Source organism: Meleagris gallopavo, chromosome 3, assembly GCF_905368555.1.
Source record: "Meleagris gallopavo chromosome 3, MGAL_WU_HG_1.1, whole genome shotgun sequence".
Lineage (NCBI taxonomy): Eukaryota > Metazoa > Chordata > Aves > Galliformes > Phasianidae > Meleagris > Meleagris gallopavo.
In genome coordinates this window covers 86,121,394-86,148,063 of record NC_139406.1, presented here as the reverse complement: position 1 = coordinate 86,148,063, position 26,670 = coordinate 86,121,394, and the positions used below count along the sequence as shown (strand labels likewise).

The window sequence follows — 26,670 nt, the reverse complement described above, 5'->3', positions numbered from 1 at the left end:
CTTTCCTCTTCTACCATGTAAATGTGACTTTTCTCCTTATACTGGAGCATTGTTTTCTGCATATTACTGGGGGTTTCGTGAGAAAGGATGTTTTGAAATGGAGAAGCTTGAAATATCTTTGAGAATCTGTTTCTCTTCATTGAACTTTTTTGAACTTGACTGCCTTGCATTTCACTCTTGAGAATGGCTAACTCTCTTTTTCCCAGGCTTTTAGAGTTCACTTTTCAAGTGTGAGGGGGTTGATGTCATTGAGTGTTTTCCACCTCTGAGTTTCTACAGGAGAGAATACAAATTGTTAATACTGAAAATTGTTCAATAGCTTCTGGTGTTCTGATGGATGGCAATATCCTTGCTCCGTGTCTTTCAGCACAGCAAAACACTTCAGCTGAATAGGTTTTTAAAAATGTATTTTGTACATTTGAATGCACGAGTTTTATAGAAACTAACAGCTTTCATACCAAGGTCATGTCAGAATAATTGTCATTAAGCAGATCTGTTAGTATAAACAAGGCTTTTATACATATAAATATATGGGAATAAGAAAAAATGTTGTCCTGCACTGTTGCTGGTTTTGCTCTTTACTGACAGCATACAGGCATACAGGAAAATTGATGAATCTCCCTTCCTTTTCCATTCATGGTGCCCACTGCAGGGGCCACAGTCTAGATCTTGTTATGGCTGAAGTTCTACCCTCACAGTTATCAAGATACACATAGGTACCATAGCTGGATCCAGTTTAGCATTATGAACTGTCTTCAGCTGAGTCTCAATCAGCTTTTACTTTATTTACAATATTTAATTTGAGAGGATATCCTTCACCCTTTGCACACTGCTTGGTTACATAGAAAACAGTGACTGTATCCTTTTAGTGAAACTGCAGAGGTTGGCTGCAACAGGTGGGATGATGGCCAATGAATCGGTTCCTACAGGTGCAAGTTGGAAGTCAGGGAGATGATATGGGAGAACCAGCATGGCTTCACCAAAGGCAAATCCTGCTTGACCAACCTATTGGCCTTCTCTGATGATGTCACTGCATCACTGGACAAGGGAAGAGCCACTGATCTATCTCGACTTCAGTAAGGCCTTTGACATGGTACCGCACAACATCCTTCTCTCCAAATTGGAAAGATATGGATTTGATGGGTGGACTGTTCTATGGACGAAGAACTGACTGCAGGATTGAGTCCAGAGAGTGGTGGCCAGTGGCTCAATGTCTGGATGGAGATCAGTGATGAGTGGTGTCTCCCAGGGGTCAGTGCTGGGGCCGACACTCTTTAATAGCTTAATCACTGACATTGACAGTGGGGTCGAGTGCACCCTCAGCAAGTTTGCTGATGACACCAAGCTGTGGGGTGCAATGGACACACCAGAGGACAGGATACCATCCGGTGGGACCTAGACAGGCTTGAGAAGTGGGCCCAGGTGAACCTCATGATGTTCAACAAATCCAAACACAAGATCTTGCACCAGGATCAAGGCAATCCCCATTACCAAAACAAGCTGAGGGATGAAAGGATTGAGTGCAGCCCTGCCAAAAAAAGACCTGGGGCTACTGGTGGATGGGAAGCTGGACATGAGCCAGCAATGTGCCCTCACAGCCCAGAAAGCCAACCGTATCATGAGCTGCATCAAAAGGAGCATGGCCAGCAAGACAAGGGAGGTGATCCCGCCCCTCTACTCTGCACTGGTGAGGCCTCACCTGGAGTAAAGCATCCAGATGTGGAGTCCTCAGTACAGGAGAGACATGGACCTGTTGGAGCATGTCCAGAGAAGGGCCACAACAATGATCCGCAGAATGGAACATCTCTCCTATGAGGAGAAACTGAGAGAGCTGAGGCCATTCAGCCTAGAAAAGAGAAGGTGACCTGATAGCAGCCTTTCAGTATCTAAAGGGGAGCTATAGGAAAGAAGGAGACAGACTCTTCAGCAGGGTCTGTGACAGAACAAGGGGAAATGGTTTCAAACTTAAAGAGGGTAGATTTATGTTAGATGTAAAGAAGTCTTTTACAGTGAGGGTGGTGAGGCACTGGAACAGGCTGCCCGGAGATGAGGTTGATGCCCCATCCCTGGAGACTTTCAAGGCAAGGCTGGATCCGGCCTAGGCAACCTGATCTAGCTGTGGTGTCCCTGTTCGTTGCAGGGGAGCTGGACTAGATGGCCTTCCAACTCCAAGGATTCCATGATTCTATGATTCTATGACATGTTGCAAGATTTTATTCATTTAATCTGGATTTAACTAGCTATCAGATACATAGATTGGAGGAAATTTTCACTATTTTGGATGATCAAAAGCTGTTTATTTCTTTTTTCTTTCTTTTTGGGGGGGGGGGGGGAGGAGAAGAGGGGGGTATAATCCACTACCAATAAAGAATAAGATATTTTCACCTAAAAGCTTTTGAAACTGAAGGAACTAAGTCCTCAGCCTCTTTGCTGTATTGTTCTGGTGACTTTTGATCCTTTGTACTTTTGCATTGTTACCATGTGCAAAGAGGGCTTACGGAGCTGAGGCTTGGTGGGTGACACTAGACAAAATGTCTCCATAGTTACCTGTATTTGCAAGGACCAAGTGGTGGCCCAGCTGGTCTTATCCCATCCTGCATTCCTGGAATACCTATAGATATTCCCCTACAAACAACAAGGCATATAGTTATTTTCAGGAGTCCATCTGAACATTTATGCTTAGATTCTTTCAGTCTAGCTATCACCTGCATGTCTGAGTGGAGACGTCATTTCTGTGTCCTGTTTTATATAACTCTGAGCATTGCTGTCATTGTCCTCTGTGATGTGTTGTGTAAGGGAATTCTGTACAGATTTTTAAAGATGGGCAGAAAACTGAGCAGGTAAAACATGAACATTGTACAGGCTAAGCCTTACTTTGCGGTAAGTCATTGCATCATGCTAGTTGTCACTTAGAGCATTAATACCCAGCCGAGCCATCTAAGATGGGCTCTTTTAATAACAAGGTTTTAAAGCTGGAGATGTTTCCCAAATCATGTTATTATAATGCTTAATGAAATGAGACAATCTGCTAGGAAAATAAACAGCGCTGCACCAATGCGCCGGAGATCTGTGCAGCATGAACTCTCTCACATCTGAAATAGATCCTAATTAGCTGGCATGGCTGGAATGTGTTTATAGGTCTGTTTTTTGGAGGACTACAAGTGTGCTAGATTCTTCCTGATGACTTCTTCTGTATGACAAGACCTTTTCTGAACCTGTGCTGGAGGACAGTCTGCAGAAAAAGTAATCAATTTATTTTGTGCATTCCTTATTAACTGCAAGATGTGCAAAGTCTAATTTCCCAGAGTGTGACAGTGGTCAGACATGAAAGGACTGCTCTAAGCCCCAGTGCTCAAGCCAGTAGCTCCTGGCTTGGGTTATGTCAGCTTGAGAGTCTTGTTTTGGTATCATGCTACCAATATGTCTCCTCTGGATTTCCATGTTATTCTGTCCTCATGGTCAGGGGGTGTCCAATGGGATGTGGTTTTCATGGTGACACAGTAGGGCACCATGCATTTGCATCTGTGTCCACATGTAACACAGTGTAGTACACCAGTGATAAACACTTGGGTTTCTTTTCTTGAACTGCAGTTGAGCCCACAAGTTGAGCATAGCTATCTCACTATACTTCTGTCACCTCTTTTCCTGCTCTTTCTCTTGGTTCTGAAAATGATTTTTCTGAAGGATGTCCACCTCTCAGAAACCTGTGCTGCAGCCTTGTTCTCCTCCAACTTTGGTTTTCCTATTTATTTATTTATTTATTTATTTTGAGTGAAGCCAATTCCTAATTGATTTAAAGCAGACTCAAACTCGAAGATATGAAGTGGAGATTTAGAAGACACTATCCAATTTAATCCAGGGTGAAAGGCAGCAGACTTCAGCATCTACCTCAAATTAAATAAATGAACCTTAGTAGTACCATGAAGTGAAATTACTATAAAATTATTTCAGGCTTCATTATTAAAAGTCCAATTAAAATGACATTATTTAAGAATATATTCTTCCAGTGCATGTAAAATGTCTTAGAAGGGGGCTGCTTCAATCTCAACACTTTTCTCCCTTCCTCCCTTCTCTCCTTTTCTCCTTTTCTTTCTCTCTTCCTCCCAGAGTTTCTCCCATATTGAATACATCTGTAGTTTCTAACCTGGGGTCTGCAGGACCTCAGGTCAGCTAGTAAGAGATCTGTAAAAAGTAACTAGGGAAAACAAATTGATACAGTAAATCCCTGCATGACAGCTATGTCTCTGAGAAATAAAATGGACATTCACAAAGCGAAAAGGTTTGAAACTACTGAGAAAGAAGGAATTATAAAACAAAAATCAGGAGATGTTTAAGGCCATTTGGCATAAGGCAAATTTATGGGGGAGGTAAACTTCAGATGTGAGCTTCTCAGTGTTAATGATTTCAGATGAAAGGAATAATACACCTGAGCTGTAGATGGTTATTTTGAACATCTAAGATATTTGTGCCACTCTATAAATATATATATATAAAAAAAAAAAAAGTGAAAATTCCTTGCTGGATCAAACTGACCTATGTCCATTTATAAACTTCATAGAATCATAGAGCCATAGAATCATAGAATGGTTTGGGTTGGAAGGAACCTTTAAGATCACCTAGTTCCAACCCCCCTGCTCTAGGGAAGGACACTTCACACTAGACAGGTTGCTCACAGCCCCATCCAGCCTGGCCTTGAATGCTTCTAGGGAGAAGGCATCCACACTCTTGCTGGGCAACCTGTTCCAGTGTCTCACCACCCTCACAGTAAAGAATTTCATTCTAACGTCTAGTCTAAATCTACTCTCTTCCAGTTTGAAAACATTTCCCCTTACCCTGTCACTACATGTCTTTCTAAAAAGTCCCTCTCCAGTTTTCCTGTAGACCCCTTTAAGTACTGAAAGGTCCCCCTGGATCCTTATCTGGGCTGAAGAGCCCCAACTCTCTCAGCCTGTCCTCCTAGGGGAGGTGCTCCAGTGCTCTGATTATCTTCATGGCCCTTCTCTGGACCTGTTCCAACAGCTCCATGTCCTTCTTGTGTTGGGAGCTCCAGAACTGGACGCAGTACTCGAGGTGGGGTCTCACAAGAGCAGAACAGAAGGGCAGAGTCACCTCCCTTGACCTGCTGGTCACACTTCTCTTGATGCAACCCAGGATACAGTTGGTCTTCTCAGTTGCAAGCACACATTGCTGGCTCATGTTGAATCTTTCATCAGTTGACATCCCTAAATCCTTCTCCTCAGGACTGCACTAAGGCCATTCTCCACCCAACCTATATCTGTGCTTGAGATTGCCCCATCCCAGGTGCAGGACCTTGCACTTGGCCTTATTGAACTTCATGAGGTTGTCATGAGCATCTCAGGTCCTTCTGGATAGCATCCCTCCCCTTAACTTGCACATTAGCAATCTGAACCATTACATCTTTGGTTACGTAGGACAGTTTCATTCTCATGGAACTCAGAATGATTTATAGACATGCATTTCATAGGACGCTAGAAGTTGCACTTCATGCAGCTGTATCTGGTACAGCAATAGATATCTTAGCAGAAACAATATGCATTAAATATATTATATTGAATTTTTTAAGAGTTTTACAAGCGTGAGAGATTCATTTACAAAACACAGAAACACTGTATAACTGTGCAGTGGTAGGGAGTGAACAGTGTTACAGCAGATAGATAAAGGCACAAAGTTTAAAATTATCTGTAATTCAGACGTTTAAGCATTACAAAATTAAAGCACACAGGTGTAATTCAGGGGAACCTTTATATGCTTGTGCTTCCATAACTGCCCAGCACTTCTTGGGACAAGCCACAAATGAGTGAATTATTTGTGCAAGACACTTTTATTTGGTAACATCTCCTCTAGAGAAAAGGTCTCACACTCTTTGCATAGATGGGTTCTTTCAATCCTCTCTTCTGTGTTATAAAAAGAAAACAAACAAACAAATAAACCAACAGAAAACAAACAGATTGTTTTAATGTAAATTTTGTCTGAACAAAGTGATGGCAGAATCACTGTTTACTGCTTTTTGGGTCCTTACCCTTAGCAGTGGGTTAACTTTAGGAATATAAGTTCCAAATCAAGCATAACAAGGGCACACTCCTTGCTGTGGACGTAAGAAGGAAATTTTGTCTGCCATTACAATTTGGTGTCATTGATTGGCACTGATTTAAGGAATCAATTTTGTATAGAATTATCACATTTCATAGAATCACCATAGAATGAATCAAAGAATGGCTTGGGCTGAAAGGAATCTCAAATATCATCTAATTCCAAAACCACTGCTGTGGGCAGGATTGCTAACCACTACATCAGGTACTAGATCAGGCTGCCCAGGACCCCATCCAGCTTGGTCTTGAACACCTCTAGGAGTGAGTCATCCACAGCTTCTCTGGGCAGCCTGTGCCAGTGCCTCACCACCCTCTCAGTGAAAAATGTCCCCCTGACATCTAATCTAAATCTCCACTCTTTTAGTTTCATGTCAGTTAACCTTGTTCCCACCCCAGTGACCAGTGTTCCTACTTTTGGTTATGCTCAAATCCATGTTCTTAGAATGAAGGACACAGCGACCAAGCTTGTGAACAATTTTAACCATGGTTGAGTTAGCCAACTCTGTGGCAAATTTTTAGTAGTAGAGGGAATTTATAGTCATTGTATCTCTTGGAATCTCAGTAAGTTCAGCTAAATACTGGGAGGGGTGGTAGGAAGATGAGGAAAAGTAGAGCAGTGCTTTCCTAGTGCCTGGGAACAGCAGGAGTGGGCTGATCCAGCAGAGAGGAGGTGTTGGGATTGTGCAGGAATGCTGACTGCATAGCCAGGGAGCACAGTTGCATTCTTCCGTTCACTGGAAGCTATTCCAATTTCTTCCCATTTTGAAACCTGTTAAGAGTCCTCTGTGCTCCAAGGGCCAATTTCAGTGGTTGTGAATGGCATAGCCATGGTACAAGCCATAGATTTTGGAGTTAATTGTTCTCATGAGCAGAATGCCAAGCATGAAGCTGCTCCAGGATGGAAGGCACACATTACTGCTCTCGATCACAGAGTTATAGATGACTTTGGATTTGTTTTTTATTTTGTTTGCTTAGGAGAGCATATTTTATGGCTTATAAACTGGTCTTCAGTTTCGGTTATGCAGAATGAAGATTTGCTTTATTCCTGATATTTAGTAGAATATATGTATATGTCCCTTCCCTACTGTCAGGAGTTCAGGAGTGCTCCCTTCCCTACTGTCATTATTTTTATTATTTTTTTAATTAATTAATAATATTATTAATAATAAAAATAACGACAGTAGGGAAGGGAGCACTCCTGAACGACAGTGATAATAAGAGGAGACAATTCATCATGTGAACCACTTTCAGTGACTAGATTCCTGCCATAATTTGCCCACTACTTCAGGGATGTAACAGGGAGATGAATGAGGTCACCAAAATTCTAAAAGATTTTTAGTTGTAAAATTTAAAACCAAAGAAAGCCATCAGCTTTTTGAATTTGGAGCTTTTATGTCTGATGTGCTCAGACTTTTCTGTATGGTTGTCGCATCAACGGTTTTTTTTTCCCCTTTATTTTGCCAAAACCAGAGATTCTTTTGTAATCATATAACTCAAGAGGTGATACTTAAGGAAAATGCTGAATATTATGTTACATTACTGCAGTTTTTCAGAAGAACTGCTTCTCCAAGCAATTGAGGTCTACAGGGGGCTTTAGTTTAGATTATTCAGAATAAATTTTCTTCCTTAGATTGGGAATACAAAAGAATATTTTCATGATTATTAAAGTAGGAATTTCCTCTCTTTGCCCTTGCTCCCCTATGCAGAGAGCACTCATCTCTTTCTGGAATCTGGTTCACTTCTTTACAGGGATTTCCCCCATCGGTGAACTGGGTTTCACAGCTCCCAGGACCTGCATATGCTCAGTTTTCTGCTGCAATTGAAATGTGAGCAATAAAACAAGTACTGCACTTTCTGGAGCAGATTCTCAGTAGGTGTACGGAGTGATCAACACCTTGGGCTGTTTTCTATACCCTCAATAACTGTGTTAGGTAGAGGCTAAATTTGGAACTGGCGAGCAGTTGCAGGGGGGTGTATTGCAGCCACACCTCCAACACTGCAGTAGCCCTTGCCAAGGGACATGATGCAGGACCATTTCCACGCCACGCTAAAGATCTTTTATTCTGCCAGAACAGCTGAAGACACTTTGTCAAATGGAGAATCAGCCTCTCTTCATGCACTTCCAAAACTGTTCCCAGGTGCACAGCTGAAGGCTCTGCACACTTTTCCCCACGCGTATCCCCAAAGGCTATCCAGAGAGGAACCAGTGGGTCTCTGCTGCCTAACTGGGGAACCTCGTCAGTCTACAAACACACATTTAATTCCCTGCCAGAGCCCCAAAGGGGCACTATTTAGGATCCAGAGAGGAGATCTCAAATCAGCTGATCAGAGACTGCAGTTTATCCAGGACTTGTCTATTCAGTTGTCATCTGCTGATGACTCACTAGATGCCCAAGACTAGCAGCTTAACTTTTTTTCTCCTCTGTTTCTATTTCCAAAGAAACCACCACTCTGCAGCATACCAGGGGGCTGTTGTGAATTTGAATTAATTTGAGACTTCCAAATTAAAATTGCTGCAATACAGCAATTCATTTCACCCTGTGAGGAATATCTAAGATCCACTGACTTCCTGTGGAGGCACCTGTTTCTCTCCAAGGAGGACATCAGCCAACTAACAGAGACATTTTGCTGAATTAGGAGCTGATTTTGATGAACTTTATGCAAGTGTTAACTGCTCTGTTAGCATGTCTGGGAAGCCCAGGGGCAGAAAACAGGGGAAGGTAAGGGAATACTGTGAACATAGCCTATTTCCAGTGAGCACAGACATGCTGCTGTTACATTTATGATCTGTGTTAAAAATTTTCATTTGAAGATGTCATTGGAGAGATAATCACGGTAGTTAGCCACTCGGTAAGCTAGGATAGCCTCTGTACTTTGCCGTGTGATCAAATTCATTATTTTCCAGCTCCAGCTGTGATTGCCAACAGTTAGATTTGAGCAAATGAGTAAAGGATATATTTATATCAGGACAATAATATGAGGGGGCTTGCAGAATGGCATGCTATGACAAGCTCAAGAAATGGTGTAATTAAATTATTATTTACTGAAAGAAGACTGACACTTCTGGGTAGATTATATTTTTAAGGTTTCTTGAGAAGAATTAGAGTATGGAATAGCCTTCATATCCAGAAATCAGAGTTCAAATGCTGGATGTGAAAGTAAGGATAGAGAAGATTCAGCTCCAGAAATTCACTAACAGCACATAAACATGCACACAACTGCATTCATATACAAACATGTTTGTGCAGATGTCTCACTGGCAACATGAGGAGAGCTGGACAGTCTACACAATCAAGGCATCATTCACTTAAGGCTGTGTGAGCCAATTCTGAACTCACCATTCGGGGATTTTTAGAAGCTTGAGTATATCTGAACTTGGCATTAAAAAATGGCTAGAAGATATGATTGCTGATTTATTTTTTTCCATTATTTATTTTTTTGGGGGGAAGGGGAGGAGTGGGGAGCTGGGGGGAGGTGCAAAAGAGGGAAAAGAGAGCTGCTGATTTGGTGTCTATGTATAGGCATCTAGCGCCATTTAATATGCCCCAAAGTAATAATATGGGATGATAGACAGGATACAGGAACAATCCCCTATAACAACTCAAATAGTGACCATGTCTGTGCAAATAAACAAAGCCATAGATCTCCACTGATCATAATGAAAACTTCAGACATCTAGCAGACCTGTGGACTGAACACATAGAAGTTATTATCTGTGTTTAGTCTCAGAAGTAACCTTGCCCTGATGCTCGTAGAGACAGATGAGCCTGTCTCTAGATCCAGAGTACAGACATTTCCACTACCATTTCTCATTTGCAATCTCTTCCTATTTCAGAATAAACTTGTTTTTGCAAAAAATACACTGTCTGCCATGCAAACACTATGCTATACTTATGAAGTCCAGACTCATCTCTTTTGTACCTGTAGCCACCGGGATCCCAAATTCCTTTCTCTTTTTCAACTAGACTTATCAGGTCCATGACCAAAAACATCAGCCTTTACTGTAGGTCAAGCACCATCTCCCTTGACATTTCTATACCCTGCTTACTATCTCTTGGCCTTGCTGTTTTCTCAGCAATCATTTATATGATTACTTTTTCCAGTCTCACTTTGACAGTTCCGACATAGCATCTTGTACTATTTATAGAAACAAAACATAGATGGACCATTTACTTGAACTAGGAGGGCATTTCTCTGATATTTCTTTCAAGATTACCCTGGCAGGGTAATCTTGATTGAATGGCAGGCAAGCCATGCAGCTCACCTGGGAAATGACTGGGGAGAAAATTTTGGGCTTTTCAAATTCTAAACAACATGCCTTCCAAATACATATATCGAAGAAACAGGTTCTGGCTTTTCACCCACCTCAACTGAATTCTCACCTCCCACCTTGACCTGGAAATCATCACCCTGTCAGGTATGCTGTAAGATGTTGTATGAACTCAAACTATCCTTCTTTTGTCAAAATGGCCCACAATAGCATGTACAATTTGGTTTTCCTGAGCAATCTACCACCTTTCAGTTTTCCTTCCCAACAAGAAAGTATAGGTTCTATCAACTGGATGAAGATTTATCTCATTGAGAATAATCTGGGCAGGTTCAGAGCTGTGGCTTGAATCTCAGGTCTGCACAAAGATTTGTTGCCCTTAAAGAATAGTGCGAAGATGATTGTGGTATGTAAAAGACAGATGCAGAACAGCTCAAGAACGTCCAGATGAAAAGCTCATACCTGTAGAAAGTTTGCACATTGCTACTCAAAGAAGTGTTGGCAAGGATAAAGTGCTTAGGTTGGGCACAAAGCCATTTTGTTCTTAAATTAAAACAGAGCTGATATCATTTACGTACTAGGGAAGATGTGTAAAAAACAACTTTCAGATTTAGCATGTTTTGCACTTTTTGGACATTGTTAAGGAGGATTCACAGAATATGTCAAAATGGAGTAGCATCGCATTGGAAGCTCACAGTGTTATTCTATATCCATGAAATTACTGTATGAATTATGGTATTTTATTGTTTTGTGATTGTTGCTTGTTTGTTTTCCAAAGCAGAGCATCTTTCTTGTAGAAACAAATCCAATTCTATTTTTTACAAAATTCTGGGGAGGATAGTTCTCTCAGCATAGTTCTCTCAGCGTGAAAGAAACGAGTTGGAAATAAAGCAGTCTGTCCTTTGTAATCCAAATGCAATTAATCATCTGAAAACTTTAGATAATTTCTTTGCTTCTAAGTTGGTACTTTGGCCTCAGCAACTTGTCAGAGAACAACTTTTGATTTACTGTCAGAAATTGGAACAGAATCTACAAGTCCTGACTCTCAACCCATATTAAATCCAAGGGAACCAGAACTATCCCTGAGGAAGACTTAAATTAAGATTAATTTCTAATGCACTCTAAGGCCACAAGCCTGTGGCTGTCTTCATTACTGGGTTGTTAGCGATGATCTGTTCCAATTTGGAACAGAGACAAAACGACAATTATAGTTCCTAAGTCTTGAAACAACTTGCTAGTCTTAAGGTGCTACAAGAAAATTGTCTTCACAAATATTGTTACTGGCTGGGACTCCCAAGATCTAGTCCTCTTTCACTGCAGATACCCCTTTGGGCCAAATTCTAATTGGATTCTTAACCATTCTGTGATTCTGTGGTTGTAACTCTGGGACTTCATAATTTCTTAAGTAATGTGAGGGTATTGAGAGAGCAACATAGAAACATAAGCATATCCTTAGAATATGTTCTTCAACACCTATCAGACCAACTGAATTCACAGCTTAGGTGAGGCCCCATATGCACAGTATGGTATACGAAGAGAGTTAGATGCCAATGGCAAGGTCTAGTATTGCATGGAGATGAATGTGTGAATTAGTCAAGAAAAAATTATGAGTAAATCAGTAAAAGCCTTTTATTTTGGGAGCTATTTTTTAAAATTCTTTTAATTCTATTTTTTTAATAGTGGGCTAGAGATACTCCCATCATTTGCAATTCAGCTATGAAGCCTGGGCCAAGTTTCTTGCATAAAATTAGTCTTGCTTTTTCCACAACACAAGAGGTTTCCCATGGCTGCAGCTCCTTTCACTCAGAAGCTCACCGTTCGAGTTCGTTCTTGGATCTGGAAGGGTTAAGTCAAATCCATCAGGTCCTTTAAAAAGTGAACTCTGAATGATTCAGAGCTCTGCAAACCTATTGGTCTGAGTTGATCCTGAGTATGAAGTGGCACCAAGAGTGCAGTGAAGTAAGAGAACACTATGAAGGAAAAAGTGGAATTGTTAAAAAATAAACTGAAACTTCATGGATATATAGATAAACAGATGGAAAACTTTTTAACAGCAACTTTTGAATAGCACAGGATCTAGTTAAAAGGAATCAAATATAGTTCTGAAACTTGGTAATTTAACTAGCTTCCTATAGTTAGTTTCCTACTAGTTAGTGCACTGTTGGAATAAGCAGCACATGAAATGTTGTTACAGAAGTCTGCACTCTCAGTGGAAATTAAACACATGAGCAAGTAAAACCAAAACAGATCATACAAAAAGATGAACTCATAGAGGGTATGGTTTCTCTGTTTTTGAAGATCTAAGTTAGCCTGGTGAGGAGAAAAGGGTAGGAGAAGCAAATTCTTACAGAGAGATCCTGTAGGTCTGATAGAACGCTCTATTATGTAAAGGTCAGCAGAACAGAAGTCAATCTTTGAAAAAGCAAGCAGAATTTCCCAATCAGGGAAAATCTTTTAGTACCTTTCAACCACTGAATATGATCCATGCTCTAAAAACATAGCTACAGGAAAAAAAAAATTAAGTAAGGAGAGAGAACTAGTTTGAATGGCATTTGACATCTGAGATCAGAAGTTTTTGAAGCTCGTGAAATTATGGAGGGAGGCAACCAAAACAGTACTCCTACTTGGACAAAGAAATCAGAGTAGCTTATCGGGGAACACAGTCATACACACATGCATACATGCTCTGCTGAAACGAGAAGCAACTGCTCAGTATTGATTATTTACCAGACAACAAATGGGTACATCAAATTGGTTATAAATGGTTTAGACAAAACAGTGTTATAGATAGCTTGATCTAAGTACAGTGAGAAGCTGCTAAGATGTTTGTTCATTAAATCAAGCAGGAGGATAAAGTCATAAGAGCCGTTGATGTGGAACAGAAAATCAACAATTATAGGAATAAAGATGTACTTGAGCTGCTGCAGTGATTGACATACAGGCATTGAAGTCAATCACCTGTTCAGAGATGACAGGCATAAAAATAAAGGTAGTGAGTATTTCTATACAGTGATGACTCACTAAACCAGGGATTTATGCTTCTGACTAGTATTTTGCATCTCCGTCCCTTGTATACCATTTGGCTCCGTGTACACTTTGGTACATCTAGAATCTCCAGTGTAACCCTTCAACTAATGCTGCAATATGTCTTTTCAGTAGAATCACTTGCTTGAACTACTCTGTTCCATACACTCCTCTGTCCTTCCTACTGTTCCAAATACGAAGAAACAACTATTCTAATTGCCTCTGTGTAACATCATGCTGGGGATGACTCTATGTAAGATTCTTCTTTGGTGGTGCTGAGACTGTGTCATGAGATCCCTTAGGTAGATCCTTTGCAATTATATATACAGAGCTCTGTGAAGTTATTAAAGAGGTGAAAACTCCTAAGGGTGAACAATAAAGAAGATTTTAATATCTTCAGTGCAGTTTTGAGAAGTGCAGCAGTTAAAACAGAAAGTTCAGGCCACTCTTGATATACCTTTTCATCAAATAGTCACCGAACTAGCAGTGGTAATGCCACTTCAGATTTCATTTTGTAAACTTTGAGGTCATTAGTGAAGGCTGTTTTTTTCTTTTTAAAACACTGCTGAATCAAGTAACTTGTGATGATTAAATTTAGAGTAAATTAAAATCGAACTGTCCCTAAAGAGCTGTGACTTCAAGAGATCTTTCCTTGAGAAGAGAGAGGATATAATTACAGAAGTCACTGGGAGGAGAATCCTGAAAACTGGACATATTGATTGTCATGAGTGTTTTTAGTAAATATTTCAAACTGAGTGACAACATGTGCATGAGGAATAGTCAGCAGTTTACCTGTAGTCATATGCTGAGAAGATGAAGTAAGAAGATTTCACTTATCAGTCTGGCCTCATAGCACTTACAGAACACATCAGCCATGTTTTTGCAACTGGAAAAGGAGAAAACTTGAAGCAAACTATTCCTTATTAGAAATACTGTAGGTCTGTGAGTTTTTTTATTTGTGATCCATGGACTACTTGTGGGGACTGAACAAAAGGCAGCTCAGAAGATCAGCTACAAAGGATCCTGAACTCCATTCAAAAATTTCCATAGGTTCAAAGATGAAGAAAATCATGATCCATGACTGTAGACCATTGCAGTTGTCATCCAAAGCGGAGAAGTTCAGGCTAGGTCAGTTTCAAAGGTGGGCTGTGCAACAGTGAAGAAAACAGATTATTTTATTATGAGGATAGAAAAATTGAATCAACTTATTTAACTGCAGCAAAGAGGAGGCTGCATAATGCTGTCTGTCAATACATCAGTGTGTGATCACTGGGGAAGCAAAAAAACAATTACTGTGCAAACAGAACAGTGCTGGCAGAACCAAATGTGAATATATTGTTCATGAATATTTTAAGATGTGAACAAGAAGGGCTATAGCTAGTTATGGAGTGAGATTCTGTGGTACTCTCCCATTAGAAGAACCAAAGGAACACAGCCACCTACATGGAATCTGTCATGTTTTTGTACAGGATTTTGTGATGTCCTATGATATCAGGGATGTTAAGACCCAAAGGGTCATTTTCCTTCAGATGATTTATATTCCTGTAATTTGCCTAGCTGCACACTGGTCCCTTAATCTCTTAGCCTGTCAGATTGACAAATCCTACTACCAACAAGGTCAAGGCTGATTTTTGCTACTACAGGATAAAAAATGTTGCCTGCGTGATTGGCTTTACAGTTTATGTTTGCACAAAGCTTCAAAGGCTACTTTTACATCTCTATAGAACACTACATCTCTCTGGGGTCTAAGAGAGAATAAAGCTCAACCAGTGCAGTTGGAGTTACTAGTAGTTATGATATTGGCTTGCTGTACCTTTCATGGCATGGTTCAGCCAAAGGAATTCAATTGAGAAGTAAATGTGACAGAATTTAGTTCTCAACAAAAGGTTGTGTGGGCACCATCTGTACATGTGAATTCAATCTATCACTATCAAAATGCAAGCACGTGGGGAATAAAATGTGTCATTATTACACCATGGTTTGAGAAGACAGAAGTTAAATCAGGTCACCTATGAGAAAGTTGATGATAAGACACCAGAATGAGCAAACCATGTCCTTCCTGACCACTAACTGATCACAGCTGCTGAAGACTCCTTACCAAAATGCAACTTGTGCAACCCAAAGCAGTGCTGGGAAGCTATTTCATAATCAGATCGGAAAAAGAAAGAATGAACTAATCTATATTTTGAAAATTCACACATATCTCATGCTGTGTTGCTGAGACCTCCACAGCCTGCAAGACCAGTTGTATTGTCATACCTTCAGAAATCATAAAATCTTAGAATCGCTTGGACTGGAAGGGACCTCAAAGATCACCTAGTTTCAACCCCCCTGACATGGGCAGGATTGCCAACTACCACATCTGGCACTGGATCAGGATGCCCAACCTAGCCTTGATCACCTCCAGGGATGGGGCAGCCACAATATCTCTGGGCAACCTGTTTCTGTGCCTCACCACTCTCTCAGTGAAAAATGTCCTCCTTAAATCTAATTTAAATCTTCCCTCTTTTAATTTAAAACCATTTTCCCTTGTCCTATCACTATCTGGCTATTTTGAACAAAATCTGAAAAGTTGTAGTTATTCATCCAGTTCTACCGGACTTGGCTCCCAACCTAGGAAAGAAGGTATGTTTGGTAGAAAAACAAAGAGCAGACTAGATGGTAGCCAGTTTATCAACCTCCTTCTCTGTATTTCTTTGTGTTAATGGCAGAATTAAGGTACTACCACCATGAGTATAGCACAATCATAGTATAAAAGATAATCCCCCTCCAGACCTGAATTTTGCTACAGAAATAGGACAACTTAAGACAATTAATTCTAGAAAGGCGATGGTATCAGTAACACAAAATATGACTTCATTGAATAAATGCATTTTAGAACTGTTTTAATATACATTCACTTGAAAAATGAATTATTTAGGGTTGTCAAATTTTGAAACAGCAGTGAAAATAAGCAGGAGCTCTATAAGCTTGCAGGAGACAAATGAGAAGATTTTCTGTTGTGGATTTTGACCTAGTCTGTTAATGAATCAAAAAGTACTTTGTTATGGCTACATGCAGTAAATGAAAGAACAGACAGAAGTCTCTCAGATTCCTCCTTCGTGTTCAGTGTTTGTTTTTAGGATCTGATTTGCAATACAGTTATATTGTGGTATATCACTTTGTCTGTAAGATATATTTCCTACTTATTACCCTTTCAAACTTTTCTGACAACTTTTATCAGAAAAATATAGGAAAATGTCATCATGCTTTACTATTTCTCTAGTCTCATACTTAGAGACAGGTAACTGTGGGTGAATACCTTGCAGTTTTCTCATTTCTCAATGTCAGGAGTAGAATTTATAACTAGGTTCCAATTAGAAACCATTCATTACTTTATCACTCTTTTTCAATTACTCCCTTCCGTATTTTGTTACCTTGCACTTTCCTAATGCAGACTAGCATTATCCTCGTGGTTTTGCCCAGAACCGAGCACTGAACAGATGTTTTCCTTGAGCTGTGCGCAGTCATCTCGAGGCCCTCTTCCTCGTTAATTACAGTTAATTTTAGGAGTCCTCAGTGAATATTAATCGTGGAAATTGTTCCATCCAATATACGTAACACTATACTGAATACTTTTCGACAGTGCACTACTCAATTATGCAGATGCATTACATCATCCTGAAGGTGCATGTAATTTTCTTTATACTTAATTAGCTTGAAGGACAGCATCAGGAGGAGTGGAGATATGGACAATAGGTTCATATAAATCCTTCAAACACGTTACACAGTACAGTCAGAAATGTCTCTCATTCTAATGATCCCCTCTAATTTGCGGTAATTAGTACAAGTTTTATCATCTAGCATGATGGGAAACAGCTAGTTTCCTTAAAAACAGTGAAAATGTTACCTCATTCCCTCCACTCAGTTTCTTCTTTTTGACACTTCAGTAAAAACACGGATCTGATCTTCACCGAAGCACCGCCTACGTCATCAACTGTCATCATCACAAATTTAGCCTGTGACTTCATCCCTGGGCCAGACAGGGGAGGGAAATGGGCAGTAAAAGAGAATGGCCTTGATTAAGTACAAATCACCAGAGCAATTACAGAACGTGCCCAGACTTGTAAAAAACACAGAGAGTCATCTCTCAGCCCAGTGCACGCACTGTTTTTTTTTTTTTTCCTAGTTACAAAAGCCTGTTTCCTGCCTTCTTTGCTCCTATCATAGTTGAGGAAAGTTGCCTAGACATAGAAAAGAGCTACAGAAGCAAACAGCCTGGCCTTTGTAGGCAGGCCATGTATCTAATAGCTGTAGCACTGCAATCCATGTCGGAGGGTGGAGTGACTCCCATCTGATGCTCATTGAATTCAACAGGACAACACCTCCCTCTCTGCCTCGACTTGGGCAAACAACTCTAACTTATAGATGTCTCTCTTTATTAGCTGATTCATTGGAAGAACTACCATTAAGGATTCAGCTGGTTTCAGTTATCACATCAGGCTCTTAATGAGCTGTGAATTTCTTGTAGTAATAAAGAAATCTTACCTAAGAAGCTGGAATCGTAATGTACAACAATTAGCCCTCCAGTTAACTCACTGCAGACCATGCAGTCAGTTACTAAGCAGAACTGACTTCTGTACAAAGTCTTGTGGAAACAAGATGTGGTTAGAATGATAAAAATTAGACTCATCGTATTCCAGATCAAAGAAGAATGAGTAACTGCAGAGGATGAGAGAGAAACTGAAGAATTGTATGGAATAGGGGCATCTTTGAAACATATCTGGACAGATCACATTAACCATCATCTGCTGTCGTGTCTTTCAAGATCTTTGACCTAGAAGTGAAATACAGAAAATGTCCTATCAAGGCAATCCCTGATGCTGTCCCCAAAAGCCAGGTATAATACATGATGGGAAGCTAAGAAATCAGCCAACCTCAGGTCCGGTCTTCTGTCACGTAAGTGCAACTGAGTGTGTTGTCAAGTGATAAGAGCAACCTTATGTACTGGGAGACATGGCAGGACTTTTGAATTCATACTTTGTAACAGAACCAAGTGTGCTCATTGTATGTCAGAGAATGCTCACACTGGGTTCCTGGACAAGATAAAAGCCCTATCACGTGAATACACATATGTCCATACGTGACCAAACTGTATGTACTTTATTGAGATGTTATCACTTGACAGTAGATACCACTTTTTTATATATATCTTCTGATAGTAGAGAGCTTAAGATTTAATCCATGTTTCTCTGCAAGACATTGCATGCATCAATTTGGTCAAAATTTGGGGTACCGTAGATATCAAATCATTATTTTTGTGAAACATGCAACTAGTGTTAATTAGAGTCCTTGTTAAATGATCGAACCATTCAAGGATTCTGTTGCAATTAGGCTTTTCTCAAAAGAGATGACAAATAAACTCAGTTACTCAAGACTGTTAAGCTCTGCACTGGCACATGGCTGCTTTCAACTTTTGAGTGTTATGTTATAAATTTTACTTTCTCACATTAGTTTTAATAAGGGTCCTTTATCACTTTTCATCTAAGTGTCCCAAAGCAGTTGAGAAGTATAAATTATCAAAGCTTTACATACAGAAGCAGAGGGTAAATGCTCTGTACTTTTTAAAGGCATAAAATGGAAAAAGTAGGTTACATGAGTTCTTCAGTGTCATGCAGTGTCAGAATGGAACATGGAAAGTGATACCCTCAAATTATCCTTCTGCTGCTGCTGCTGAATACACACAAGAGCAAGCAGAGGGGATTTGTCTGAATAACATTTGCTGGTGCTGATCTCATGGCCCCTTATCTCAGTGCACAGTGCTCTCAAGAGCTGAACTACAAATGTGCATAAATGTAGGTTCAGGTGCTGAGAACATCCCAGAAAAGTTCTGCAGGTACTGTTGGGAGGATTCCTCTGAGCTGATGAATGCAGAGAATGCTTTTAACAGTGTGTGATTTCAGTGTAAGAGAGGAATGGACACTGTGAACTCCTTTTACTGCATTTTTAGAAACTTCTTTAGGAGAGCTTCCTTGTTGTGGTTCTTTCAGATAGGAAGAGATAATAACATTTCTGCAGTGATACCTTGCATGATTAACAAAACGATAACAACCCAAATAATAATCTCAGCTCAGAGGAATCCTCCCAACAATACCTGCAGAACTTTTCTGGGATGTTCTCAGCACCTGAACCTACATTTATGCATATTTGTAGTTCAGCTCTTGATTTCATCTTACATTGTTGAAATTCAAACATTTCAGTGCTATGAAATATAAATAAATCATGGGGTTTCCATTTCACAACTGAGTACACCAAAGGTAAGGAAGTGCAGAAGTACAGAAAATCCTTCACTAATATTATACAGCCTTCTTTTAGCGGTGACAGGAAAGTTTTATACATACATATGATAAAACATTAAGATACTCTTCACATCCACCCAGAAAATGTTTGCCACCGTGCCACTTCCCTACATTATTAGCAATTATAAATGAATCTGCTCAGACATTACCCTGGAGACTGACACTGAAGTCACTGCCTAAAAAGCAGCACAATGAGGATCATTGCCATAATTATCAGCTTAGCCAGGGCTATTACTAAAGCCAAAGCATGAGCTGAAATCATTGATGGTTCTATGACTCATAAGTTCCTGCTCCATGCTGTCATGTTTCATTTCCCAGCTGTAGGTTACAGGTGTATGTATGGCCTGGTACTATAACCAGATGATAGCATCCTTTTCCTATAATGATGAGTTGATTGCTTTAGGACTTACTCAGAATTCTGGTCTAAATTTTGGCTGTATTAAAATATCCTTCATTTACCACTTTCATTGTCATTGTAAGTGGAGTTTGTGCTTGTCCCATATACACACCAGGCAGTGGTCAGTCTCCTGCTGCCAAATATGTATTGGAAGTAGGTTTTCCACTGTATCATCCCAAAATAAATTCTGCCTGAGTCAGCCATAAACTGGTAGGTGATTTCTGTGACACATCTTGGCTTCAGGTTGCTCACCCTACACAGATACAGTGTAAGGTACAGTGCCACAACCCTGCTGCTAAGATATGAATAAACTACCAGGAATAATTTACAGAGAAATTTAAATACTGCTGACTTAAGGGAAATAAAATCACTGAAGCATTGAATGATGCTGGGAGGCTTGAAGCCAAAATCACATTTGCTTTTGTTCTGCTCTGACATGGGATGTAATTGGGTTACAGTACAACTTTGAAATAATGAAATAATCTTTTTTTTTTTTTTTTTTTTTTTTTTTTTCCCCAAGGCAAAGAACACAGAAACATTTATTACAGTGTCCAGTAGAGCATGAACAACACTAATTGTTCATCAAGGATAAAGTAGCTTCTGGACACTTAAATAGGTGAAGCTCATCTAGAATAAGTGCCTCAATAATATCTTCTGGGCTGCAAGTAGGGATCTGCTCCAGGTGGCTCTGAGGGGCTGCAGGGGGATCCCTGCTGTGGGCCTGGAGCCCCTCCTGCCTTCTTCCTCCTCCAATCTGGAGCCCCTCTGCTGCTTCTCCATCACTCAGAGCCTCCCCCGCAGCCCATGCCTGCTGTGTCCGTGCTGACATCTGTTTTCCTAGAAAATCTATCTTACTAGAAAATTCTAGAAAGGAGATGGCTTAGGATGGGTTTTGAGCACATTCACAAATGTATTTTGGGTTGACCGATATGGGGACTCTTGGCTTTCAAGAGTCCCCAAGTTTCATATATCACCATGCTCTGTCTGAAGGAGCCAAGTCAGATTCAGCTGTATCACCTCCTGGAGCCAATCCATCAAGGCAAGTGACAATTTCAGAGGATTTCACTTCAACATTTACTTGGCTTCTGCTGTCTTACCATGAAAGCACTTCTGGTGCTTCCCACAGAGAAACACGGGGCACTGAAAATGCATTTGTGTCACCTGTCTGAGCACTAAAATTTTGTTAACAAGGAATGAATTTTTGTCATAAAGGAACATGATTTACTTCCTCAAGCCTACAATGTGCCCTTAGTCCTTCTGTCTGACAGACGGAGCTACTCGTCCTGGGCTATCCAATAGGCCTTCTGATAACCCTGGAATAACTTCCAAATGTGTTGAGTTCCTATCTTCCCCTACACAGCCATAATTTATTAATGAATTGGATCTTCACTGACTATACATTCTTGAGTTTAACTTGAAATGAGATATACGGACATAGGGCTGGTATGTCTAGTAGCTGAAATTCAATAAAATGCTGTAACCCAAAGAGGGAAAGAGTCTTAATTTTAGTCCACTCAAGACTGCAGATGGCGTATCTTTCCTGATAGCATCAGAGCAATGACTATCCTAAGAGAGCTGGTAAGTGAGGGCAGACTTCATCTTTTTAAGTGTTTAAAAGCAAGAAAGCTGTATTTTAAAATGAAAAGTAAATAAATATTTGAATTAGTCTGGGAAGGATTCATCTTTTCATCTTGGTGCTTTGAAAGTGGTAGCATTGTTTGTCTAAGGTAAGAAAAGAATTGCTGTGAGAGACGTCTTGGTTTTGTATATATATATATTTATATACAGTAAAAATGTTTATTTTTTACTAGGACAAACTTTGTATCTCTTTGTAGTGTAAAGTACAGTGTGTCCTAAGGCTAGGAAGGAGGAAGCAGCAAGATGGATAAAAAAACAGTGGGCAGTTACAAGATAAATTTCAAAATCTTTTGGCATTGGCAAGCCTTAGAGGCAAAAAACACTAAATTACCTTTTCTGTATATCCCAGGAGAATGTTTTCTCCTTTAGTGTGTTGAATCCGTGTGTTTGCTCATGTATTAAAATTACTCTGGGCCTGCAGTATAAAGATAACATAAAATGAATCCTAAATACCAGGTATAGGTTTATAGCCTGAGATGCTCTCCGGAGCTGTCATCAGTTCTGGGTTGTGGTTGTGATGCAGAGATGTTTTGTGCTCTGCAGCTTCTGGACAAAGCCAACCACTAAAGGGATTTAGAGATGATGACCAACATAAGCTAGGAGACTGCTGGAGAAAACCCACAGCAAATAATGAGGAATTGCCAAGGAGGATAGAAACAATTAAACTACAGCTAAAACTGTAGTTGCAAAATTAATCCTGCCTTGTCTCAAAAGCAGTGCTATGGTCTGGGACTGATGAAGACTAAGTGACCAAACTGACTTAGTGCCAGGCTGTCATGGGGAATAAGAGAGGGACCAAGTCACAGTTTTGAGACATTCTTTCACCAAGGTCACGGCTGCTACTATACAGATGTTGCTGTACCTGTGTATTCATAGCGTCCTCAGTGTGATGGGCTCACTTCAGTGGGACAGAGAGCAGTAAAACTCAAAACAGAATGGGGTGACATCCAAAGGTAGCTTTTTTTAATATTGTCCTGGATAATTAAGAGTAACATGTATTTGTCCTCACAATGAGATTACCTGTAGATTTCTGCCAGCATCTCTCTTTACATTCCCACATCAGCACTGTTGAAGGAAACTCTGCCTGGTCTGAAATGCCACACTGCATGTGCTTTTTTTGCCCCATTCCAGAGAACAGTTCCCTCCTGGAAATGGGACAGGTGTGCTGCCAGCAGCTCAGAACATCAGACGACCCTGTGGTGGCAGTCAGCATTTGGGCTACATGATGCTCAGGAAGGGAGAGGAGTCCATGCCCTCACCATGGGTATACATAATCTCTACACTGTGAACCACTGTCTCTTCCATTGCAGGGTTTAATTTGTGATTAATGATTTATTACCAGCACCATTAGAAAATTCTGCATAGTTGTTGGTTTTGAGGTAGCATTCAACTCCTATTCAATTCCTACTTTTGGCTGTGAGGTTTTGCCTCAGATACTGAGGTGATAAGCACTGAGAAGCTATGGAAGGTTTTAATTTAGTCTGTATAAAGAGACAAGTTACTATGTAAGAGCACCTGTGTGTGTTTGTTATTGGTAGGATTAGTATAAAGTAATTCATATTCCAAGACTGTAACCTAGCTTCAGATTAATATAATTAATATATTCTGCAAAGGAAATTACTACATATTAAAAACACTGAGCACGTTGTTTTTGTGTTTTTTTGTTGTTGTTGTTTGTTTGTTTGTTTATTATTTTTATTATTTATTTATTTATTTATTTATTTGTATTAGTTTGGAGAACCAGCCACATATTTTGGGACTGTACTGATGAGATATTACACTGCCTTTAATTAAAGGTTTTTTTAGCATTCTGGCTCCTTGAAATTTCCAGTAGATACTGACCATGTAGTTGGTGTACATTTGAACTTTCTGGAGTCTGTCTTTTAGCTGTAGTCCAAATTTGTGCTGATGTTACTTGTATAACTCAGCAGCGTTAGGAATGCTTTGACATCACCTAGGAGAATTGTGAGGTCATCAGAGTGAATTTCTTGTGTTATTATTTATCCATGTCCAATAGAAACTTTCTGAGAGAAATATTCAAGTAAGGCAATCAGAAATATTGTTCTTTTATGTGATTTTGGGTTCTGCCTCTGTAGAGAGTCTCAGAATTACAAGAATCAAAGGTGCAGTGTGAGATTGTGTTGAGAAACCATTCACATGGTTACATCTCAGCTCTCCATCTGCAAAATTAAATTACTGAGACATAGTCCTCTAGGAATGCATACAGACAGACATCAGATTGATAGCAGAAAGACATAAACATCATTTTAAGTGATGTGAGTCGAGCAGATTCTTTGAATTATCTTGAATTGCGTCACCAATCTGATGTTCATAAAGCAGAAAAGTGTAACTGCAGGATTTTAGCATGTGTTATTAGCATTTTTCCTTGCAACTACAGTTCCTCCTTTAGTTTTGTCATTGGTGACAACCTTATAAAGGCGGGCAAGCTAACCTTCTCTCTCACATTTGTTAGTCTGTGGAAGGACTGTGCAGAGGTTTGGTAGAGCTTTGTCAATAGTAGAGTTTAAAATTCTTTTTATGTTGACATACAGAGTGCTTCATTTTTGCACCAGTCATTCTAAAAATCACATTCATTCTGCATGTACACCTGACTTCTGACCATCTTTAACTCTTCTGTATTGTTATTTGTTTTTTCTGTCATTACATGCAAGGCTGTGGAGATGATAACCAACTTAGGTTATACTTTTCACCATGAATTTGTGCATTAGATTTACACAGGATCACAGAATTGTAGAGGTTGGCACAGACCTCTAGAGATCATCAATCAAGCAGGTCCCTACAACAGGTCACACAGGTAGACATCTGGATGGGTGTTGAATATCTCCAGAGAAGGAGACTCCACAATCATTCTGGACTGTCCTAGTGCTCTAACACTCTGACAGTGATGAAGTTCTTCCTTGCATTAGTATGGAACTTCCTGTGTTCCAGATTCTGCCCATTGCCCCTTGCTCTATTGTTTCTCATCACCAAAAGAGTCCATTCCTGTCAACTTGACTCCTGCACGTTAGATATTTATCAACAGGATGAAATCTCCTCTTAGAACTTCTCTTCTTCAGGCTGAACAGATCCAGGTAGCTCAGCCTTTCCTCATATGGGAGATACTCCAGACCCTTAATCATCTTTGTATCCCTTCACTGAAACCTTTCGTAGAATCACAAGGTTGGAAACAACCTATAAGATCATCTAGAACTTGTCTGACTTTTTTGAACTGAGGAGCCCAGAACTGGACAGTACCCCAGATGTGGCCTCACCAGAGGAAGTGAAACACCTCCCTTAACCTGCTGGCCACACTCATTTTCATGCATCCCAGGATACCATTTGCTTTTTTGGCCACAAGGGTACACTGCTAGTTCATGGCCAACTTGTTGTCCACCAGAACACCCAGGTCCTTCTCTGCATAGCTTCTCTCCAACAGGTCATCCCCCAGCCTGTACTGGTGCACATGCTTATTCCTCCCCTTGTGTAGAACTTCATACCTGATTTTTTTGAACCTCATCAGGTTCCTCTCCACCCAACTCTCCAGTCTGTCCAGGACTTGTTGAATGGTAGCACAGCCTTCCAGTGTGTCAGCCAAACTTCCCAGCATTGTATCATCAGGAAACTTGCTGAAGGTGGACTCTATCCCTTCATCCGGGTCATTGATGATGAACAAGACTGGACCCAGCACTGACCCCTGGGGAACACTGCCAGTTACAGGCCTCCAACCAGACTACGCCATTGACCACAACACTCTGCCAGTCAGCTAGTTCTTAATCAACCTCAGTGTGCATCTATCTATCCCAAGTTTTCTAAGTTTCACAGCAAGGATGTTGTGGGAGACAGTGTTAAAATGTATTGCTAAAAATCAAGGTACACAAAGTACACAAAGTCCATTTCACTCCCTCCATTTAATATGATCACGGAGAGATGTGGTAACAGAGATGCTTGCCACATTCTGATTTTAAGTAGTTTTCGGGTCTTTTTAGCAATTGGTTTTTGCATATGCAACAAAGTGTTCTCCTTCATACTGCAAATATTATTCAGAGTTTTGCTTTCATTGTATAATGAGATCAAACAATTCACTTACATGTTTCTCTTTAACATTTCCTTGAAGGTGAATGGAAAGTTTTACTTCAGAAGTCATTTGCAATTTATTTTTCCTCAAAATGGTTCAGCTTTAAAAATAGTGCAATTCCAATTCAGAGTTGATATTGATAGAAAAATTTACTCCATTAATCTGCTGTGGTGTACCATCCCACAACCCAATGAAATTATTCCCATTTTTCTTATTTACTGAATCACTGAATTATAAATGAAAATAAAGCCTTTTCCAATTGTGTGTGGCCAGTGGTCTCATTTATTCTCAGGCCATGGCAAAGACCTCCATTTGTAGCCAATTAATTTTATCCAGAGTTTCATTTAGTCAAAAGCATTCACAAGCCTCTCATTTCCTTCATTATGTTTCAGGTGAAACATTCTCCCTATTCTCTAAATGTCTATTGCTTCCTAGAACAACTGCAGTGTATCAGTGGTTTTCATTTTGTTTTGTTTTTAAGAAATAGTTAGACATGCCAGAGTAGAAGGAGGGGTGTGCGATTCCTTCTCCTACCAAGGGGCAATGAAGTATGTGAAGTTTTCAACCTTTAAATGGTTTGGCAATTTTCCCTTCTTAAGACAGTACATTTGCTCATCAGTGACTGAGTGGGAGAAGGAATCTTGTCATTCATGATGGCTGATAATTCATTTGCCAGATCAAAATTAAGAATAACCTTTCACCTCCAGCTATACACAACCATCATCCTTCTTGCCTTTTCAGTGAGTACCAATGAGATTGCAGTCAGTTTGCACATGACAAACCAAAAATAACCTATTAAAGTCTAACTCCCCTTACAGGAT

At 40.0% G+C, this 26,670-nt stretch overlaps 1 protein-coding gene and 1 long non-coding RNA gene across 4 annotated transcripts in view; one reads left to right on the top strand and one right to left on the bottom strand.

Annotated features, from left to right (window-relative positions):
- Positions 1 to 26,670, top strand: part of KCNQ3 (potassium voltage-gated channel subfamily Q member 3) — a 193,262-nt gene that overhangs the window by 112,265 nt on the left and 54,327 nt on the right. The window lies entirely within an intron of this gene.
- LOC146544799 (uncharacterized) lies at positions 11,972 to 17,505 on the bottom strand. The gene is made up of 3 exons (XR_014882200.1): positions 17,291 to 17,505; positions 14,194 to 14,547; positions 11,972 to 12,347 (listed from the first exon to the last, which is right to left on the bottom strand). It is a non-coding gene; the product is annotated as an uncharacterized LOC146544799 (long non-coding RNA).